A 7,976-nucleotide genomic window follows, 5' to 3' on the forward strand; every position below is an offset into this window, starting at 1 on the left:
TCTGTGTCATTGTCTAATCATTGTTTGTTTGTTCATGTTGGATTCTTGTGATGCCCTGGCTTTCTTGCTCCTGGTTTTTGTCAGCTTTCTGTTTTTTGCCACCACGTTGGTTTTTATTTAATAAATTCTTTGTTTAAACTTTCTAGTCTCCCTGCCTGCCTGCAATTGGGTTCACCCTGCCTCCTAGCCGTTACAGACATGTTCAATGAAGAGCTCCCAATAACATACTCCAAGACTTTGGATCCACCAGTCATCCGACCAGCACACCGCATCCCATTGGCAATGCAAGCACGAGTGAAAGCTGAGCTTGATAGCCTGACAAACAGAGGTGTCATTACCACGGTCTCTAAGCCCACAGACTGGGTGTCATCCATGGTCGTAGCACACAAAAAGGACATAGAGGAGATAAGGCTGTGCATTAATCCCAAAGACCTGAACACTGCTTTAAAGAGACCTCACTACCCAATGCGCAGTGTAGAAGAAGTTGCCTCTCAGATGTCAGGTGCAAAACTATTTTCAGTGCTAGATGCAAAAAGTTCATTTTGGCAAATAAAGCTTGATCATAAATCGTCACAGTTAAMCACATTTAGCACACCTTTTGGGTGCTATAGATTCGTGATCATGCCTTTCGGCATCAATTCAGCAAGTCAAGTATTCCAGCGTTCAATGGAACAGTTGTTTGCTTGCTACCCATGTGCCATCATAGTTGACAACATCATTGTAGGAGGTCGTGATGCTGCAGAACACGATGCCAACCTGAAAAGAGTGCTTGACCATGCACGAGAGATCAAACTAAACCCTCACAAGTGCAAGTTTCATCTGGACCAAGTTTCTTATGTGGGTCACGTGTTCAAGGAGGGTCTCAGAGCTGACCCCACAAAGATCAAAGCCATCACAAATATGCCAGTCCCTCAAGACCCCCTTGCCATACGTTTCCTTGGCATGGTAAATTATCTCGGGAAGTTCATCCCAAATCTCAGCAACATTGCAGCACCACTCAGACAGCTTACTCACAAGGACACTACCTGGTGATGGCTCCCTCAACACCAACAGGCATTTGATCAGCTTAAGTCATGCTTATCCAGCTCACCAGTCCTGTCGTACTTTGATGTAAAAAAGCCAGTGACATTAACCTGCGACACATCACGTTATGGACTAGGTGCAGCATGTTTGCAAGAGGAAAAGCTGGTGGCTTAAACATCTCAGACACTAACAGACACAGAAATGCGGTACACACAAATTGAAAAAGAACTACTGGCAGTAGTTTTTGCATGTACCAAGTTCAGGGACTATATTTATGGAAAACCCACAATCATAGAAACAGATCACCAGCCCCTGGTCACAATAATGAAGAAGCTAATTCACACTGCCCCAGCTCGCCTGCAGAGGATGCTACTGCAGCTACAGGCTTATGACATAACTTTGACCTACAAAAAGGGTAAGCACATGTACCTGGCTGACACCCTGTCATGAGCCCCACACAGCAAGACGTCACAAACAGAAAGTGTAAAAGATGACTTTGAAGTAATGTCAGTCAGTTACATTTCTACTGCCAGACTGGAGGAGCTGTGGGCCCACACAGCAAAAGACCAGGTCTTACAGACTCTCAGCTCTGTAATACAGTATATAATGGCTGGCCTAACAAAGAACGTCAAGTTCCTCTCTCTGTACTCCCATTTTTTCCATACAGAGACGAGTTAATGATGGAGAAAGGCATCATTTTAAAAGGTCACAGAACTGTCATTCCAGACTCCTTACAACAAGAATACATCACCATCATGCACAGGGGCCACCCAGGTTTAGAAGCCACAAAGTGCAGAGCCAGAAGCACAGTATTTTGGCCGACTATGAATAAGGACATCACAAAAGAGGTGCTCTCCTGCCTAATATGTAACAGCACCCAACCACACCAGCAGAAGGAACCTTTAAAGCCCCATCCAGTTCCTACCCTGCCCAGGTCAGCAGTTGCCACAGACATGCTTGAGTGGCATGGACAACAATACATGGTGCTGGTCGGCTCTTACTCAGGATGGGTTGAAATTGACCTTTTCTGAGACACATCCTCGGCATCTACAATCACAAAACTAAAGAGACACTTCTCTTTTCACGGGACACCTCATGTGCTGATTTCTGACAACGCCAGACAATACACTAGTCAACATTCCAAGGAGTTTGCTGAGGAGTGGGACTTTGTTCACAAAATAAGCGGCCCTGAGTACCCACAGTCGAACGGACTAGCTGAACGAGCTGTCCATAGCGCCAAACAACTAATGGAACAGTCTCACAGAGATGGGACAGATATCTTTCTCAACCTATTAAATATCAGGAATGTTTCTCGTGACAAGATTTTGGGTTCACCTGCAGAGCATCTGATGTCCCGGCAGACGCGCTCAACTTTTCCAATCAACTCCACGTTGCTGACACCTGCCCCAAAGAATACAAGGCAGACCTCTATGCAACTCACAAAGAAAAGACTCATTCTAAAACGATACTACGATACAACTAGTCGACCACTGATGCCGCTTAGTGAAGGACAAGTTGTCAGGCTGCAGACAACAAAGGGACACAACCGCTTTGGCACAGTAAAAGAGGTGTGCCAGAAGCCACGCTCCTACATCATCGAATCAGAAGGAGGCACCTACAGGAGAAATTGCCGCCACATTCTCCCCGTTGACGAGCCGCCCCCACTTCAGCTGACTGATCCTGCGGACCTTGGTTCCCAACCACTTGACCAAGCAACCCCATTCCCACTCCCTGTTGCACCACAACCCCAGCACATGCCCCAACTAACACAGATGCCTATAAGGCGTTCCAGCGAGCAGCAGACCCCTCCAGCTTGCTCCACACAAATATACTGAACCTTAATGCTCCTTATGTGACATGCTCAGGTCGCATTTGTAAGCCAAATCCAAAGTACAGTGCCTGATGTCATAAAAAGGGCATGTATTATGCATCTTGAAGATTGATGTGTCAAGACAAGAGCTGTTTAAAACATTTTGGTTTGGTAAAATTAAAGAACACAATACACATTTTGAGTTATTTATAGACAACGCTGGTGATTGTATTTAACTACTCATTTATTCATCAGGACCACAAAAGTTTAATTTCAAACAGAAGAATATTTTATTTGTTCATTTTAAGTTTATGTTAAAATGACTGTTATGGACTAATTATCTATCTATGTCACATGTTCAATGTTAATCTGTTTGTCCAGAAAACAGGACTCCGCAACGGACTGACCTCTCTTATTTGATAAGACACTCTTTGAGCTGGGAGCCCCGTGATAGGCTGGAGAGTACATGGGGCGATCTGTGATTGGTTATAARCACGTTGTCATGGATTAATTATTTATATCTGTTTCCCCTTGGCACTGTCCATCACGGAATCTTTCTGATAGCTCGTTACACTCTCGTTGTCTGGACAACGGGACTCCACAATGGACTGGTGGGAGTCTGTGATTGGTGGGACAGTACATTTGGCAATCTGTGATTGGTTTTAAACTGTCACATGGTGTTGACATGATGTATATTACTGGCTGTATTCTGCTGGCGAGCCCAGTAGCAAGCGTGCAGAACCTTCCTGATTTCAGTTCTGTGTTTGTTGCTCACAATTACAGTAAATCATATCTGATTATCATTTACGCAGACTTTTCTGGTTTATTCCAACGTGTTTCTGCTTTTGCGACTACAGAATTTTGGCGTTGTCATTATGAGGCTTCGAGGACCGGAGCACGGCTGCAGCGGCCGACTGTCTGTCTGGGACGTTCCACGGAACATGGAGGCAGCGGAGACTGACTTGGGTTTTTGTCTGCTGTTTGGTCTCCGGGTTTTTGTGAGTCTGTCATGCAGTCGACCGCTGTAGGTGGTGCTTCGAGACTGGAGCTGTAAAGAACCTGACTGTCGACGGAAACACGGTGAGCTAATATTTTCATTAGCATGTTATGCTAAACAGCTGCGGCTAATATTTCGGCCCGCACACATTGAAATTATAATTTTTAGATGCTGATCTGGTCTTTCTGAGGCTGATATGACGCTAGCTGAATGTAGGTGTGGGAATGATTCATTCCACATCGAGTTTAAAAAGCAGAGAGCTCAGTTTTCTGTTTTTTATGTAGCCTGTGATAACAGCTTTGTTATCTGTGGTGAGCGTAAGCAGGTTAAAATTATGTTTTAACTGCTGAGGGAAAATGTTGCTTTTCCATCTTGTTTCTCATTTGAGGAGACATTATGTAGGCTAGGAGTCATTCGAAGTAACCGCGGTTCCGACATCTCGTTATAGAATGTCGWAAGTAAGGCGCTGAGCCTGAGTATTCAGCCACAGAATATGACCAGAAAGGCTTTCATTTTTGAGTACAGCCCACGACAAAAACAAAGATGGCACTGGCAGCCGTGAAAGAGTGTCTGCGGGATATGAGAGTCTTTCTATATTGATGTCCGGGACCAACGTGACTCAAAGCTTGAATCAAGAGAAATGATAATAGTTTGTCTGTCTGTGAATCATTTTTAATAATATGGGTTTAGTAATATTTAATGGAGAACATTTGGGGCTCTGCTGTTTTCGGCCACGCAGCGCCACCTCCTGGTTGGTGCGGCTGGGTCGGGGTGGTTTTGGCCAGGGCCAGGTCATTTCTCGCCCCCACCTGCCGTAAGCCGTGTGTTGAAAGGGAGGGTGGGCGCGGGGCAGTAGACCACCCGTTTTGTTTGTTTTTTTCATATCACCATGATCATCCAATTTAGTGATGGAAGGAAGTTTTTTTCATAAAACCCTTGACATGCATGAAAACGGATGTGCTTTCTAACTAACTCTCAGGGTGAAGTGTGAAAATTATTTTATTTGAAGACAGAGTGATACTTTTATTTAATGAAACTTTTGGGAAAATGGTATTTGCTAAACTGTTTTTTTCTCTTTGTTTTCTGTTTCAAATGATTCAGTCAAGTATTTATATACAGAATGAAGGTTTGTTCAATTCCCTCAAGCAAGGGAGAGTGTTTTTTTTTGTTTTTTTTACCTTTTTAAAATGAGATGCAGAGTTAAAGAAAAACATAATGAAACATTCTAACTTGAAGACTGGTTTTACGATAGACATGCCATCTTACATGCCATTTAAACATATCAACAAACTACTTCACACTTTTTAGAAGGAAGAGAAATGGAAATAGGTGATTTTTATTTATTTATTTATTTTTCTTTTTTCTCTTTATTTTTATTTATTTGTTTATTTTTGCCATTGTCTATCTGAGGTTTTGTTATTTGAAGGAGCAGCATTTAAGAAAAAAGAGTGTTAAAATGCCTAACATTTTATCAAGAAGCTGTTTGAATAAATAGAACTGTTTCATTAATAATGTAGGGGTAACCCTGGTGAAATAAACATTTCTATTTTTAGGGGTCCAAGCCCGAGGAAGCAGGGTAACGCAGCTGCAAAGCAGCAGCGTTTCCATGTCTCCAGCGGAGCNTGTGTGTATATGTATAATATAATTTGTGTGTTTGTGTGTATATGTATAATATAATGTGTGTGTATGTGTGTATATGTATAATATAATTTGTGTGTTTGTGTGTATATGTATAATATAATTAGTGTGTTTGTGTGTATATGTATAATATAATTTGTGTGTTTGTTTAATATCAGTAAATATCAGTTATCAGTCATAACACCAATAATTATATCAGATATTGATATCGGCTGTAATTTTCACATCGGTGCATCCCTTCCTGCTCTGGTAACAAACATTAGTCCTTATTTAGTAGGAGTGCAAACTGATTCAAATCAGTTTCATGATTCTCATTTACAATGATAAAGAATTGATTTTATTTTAATTTTATTTATTTGATTTATTTTTATTGATTTTATGTTTTCTATTATTGAACGGCATATTTTTCTCTCCCCCATTCTCTATGTTTTGTGTATTATTTGTATATTTTGCTCTGCATTGACTGTGTGTCTGAGTTACAGTTTTAATATTTAAACTTAATTTGATGTTTCATTACATTGTTTATGTTTTATTCTGTTTTTGTTCCGTTTCATTTCATCTCTCCACCATTTTTTACATTGTTAATGTCTGTACAGCACCTTGTGAATATATTTCTGTGAAAGACGCTTTATAAATAAAATTTTACTTACTTACATTTAAAATGTCCCAAAGTTTATTTAAAACTAAAAAATACATTAAATCCAGTGGCTGTCAGCCTCCATTTTGTAACTATGATGGACGTTGTGACGTCACCACACAGCTGGGTCTGGAGTGTATTTCTGCACAAAAACAGAGGAAACTACAAGAATGAAGGAAAAAGATTCAACCAAGACTCTGGTTCACTTTGGTTTTTACTGAATGACTTTAAATTTGACATGAGCTTCACTGGAAACAAGCTCTGCAGAATGAAGATGGAGCACTTTGGAAACAATAAATGTGCAGGCTCACATCATCAGTTTTAAATAAAAAATCAGTTTTAAATCAAATCTTTGCCCCAAAACTCAGGTTTAAACTGGGAATCTTTTATTATCTCATGATTCGATTCAAATGTGATTCAATTCGATTCAAAGTCACTTTGTCTTTGACTTATAATAAGATTAAAAATGAAAGATGAATACCCCNTGTTTCTCTCAAACACACTCTTCTTTCATTCGTCCCTCTGGCTCACACTCCTGAACCAGTCCTCCCGGGGTATCTTCTTCCCCCCACTGTGTTCCTCAGGAGCTCAGCCTTTCACTCTGTCCTCTCTTCATGCTAATGGCTCATTGATGTGGTCTCTATGGGGACGTACTGTGGTTCATTTGGATGGGAATGAGCCAGCGGACTGGGACAGTGAGGGGGAGTGAGTGACCTGTGAGCACTCAGTGTGAGACACAGCAGTGTGAAAGGGGACACATTAACTTAGCATGTGGGAGAGTGTGTAGCAGAAAAACATAAAAACACAGATGGGCCAGCATCACTGCTGACTTTGCAGAACAGCAAACATGAGCTGTGTGGGTTAGCAGCACTGTTACCACAATAATCCCACCCTGTTAACAGCCCTGTGGACCCATGTGAGCGCTCAGCAGAGGACAAAACAGAAACAATTTCATGAGAACATTTCCTGTCCACAACAAGAGCAAGAATCTTTTATTCCTGGGTGTGAAAGCAAAGGAATTCATCCTGGAAGCAAACCGTTAATAAGATGCCAGATTGTTTCAGTTGGGCACTTCGGTGCCAGTTCTGCTCACCACGCAGCCTCGGCTGAGAGGAGACCCTCGCAGAGCGCCCTGCAGGGGGCCGAGCAGGCCCCAGCTGCTGAACGCTATCAGACTGACAAAATGGACCCTTCTCTGCAACAGAACCATGACAGACACACAAACTGAACAAAGAAAAGAGCTGACAAGACTGGAAATTCTACAAACTGACAGTTTTTCCTTCAGCTCAACTTCAACTGTAACATTTAAACATTAAGTGGCAATAATGAATTAATTTCAAATGTAACAAAATACATTTTGTACAAATCTGTCTCTTTATCCAAGAACTGAAGACCTAAAATTCCTTGAATAAACACTTTATCACACCAGAGTTTTAGACAAACATGCTTTACTGTTGACAAATGATAAAGTTGCAAAATGGTTAAATGTCTAAAATGACCTGTTCTTAAGGATGTACCATATATCAGTATTCATATCGTATCGGCCGATATTGGTCATTTTTTAGAATATTGGTATCAGTTTGATACGTAAAACTGGGCTGATATTAACGTCTGATATTGATTTCCCACTTTTAATCTTTTAATCTTTGTGTTTGTGTTTTGTGAGTGGACATGTTTGTTTGAGCAATATCTGTTTGATGATAGTGATTTTAACGCTGCGTAACCAGAAATAACTGAAGTAGAGACATGTCACAGGTCTGATTGTTGTTTTACTGTGTCACAAAAACACACAAGTGGGTTTGTGTGTATATGTATAATATAATTTGTGTGTTTGTGTGTATTTGTATAATATAATTTGTGTGTTTGTGTGT

This window comes from Austrofundulus limnaeus, unplaced genomic scaffold (assembly GCF_001266775.1).
Source record: "Austrofundulus limnaeus strain Quisiro unplaced genomic scaffold, Austrofundulus_limnaeus-1.0 Scaffold363, whole genome shotgun sequence".
Classification (NCBI taxonomy): domain Eukaryota; kingdom Metazoa; phylum Chordata; class Actinopteri; order Cyprinodontiformes; family Rivulidae; genus Austrofundulus; species Austrofundulus limnaeus.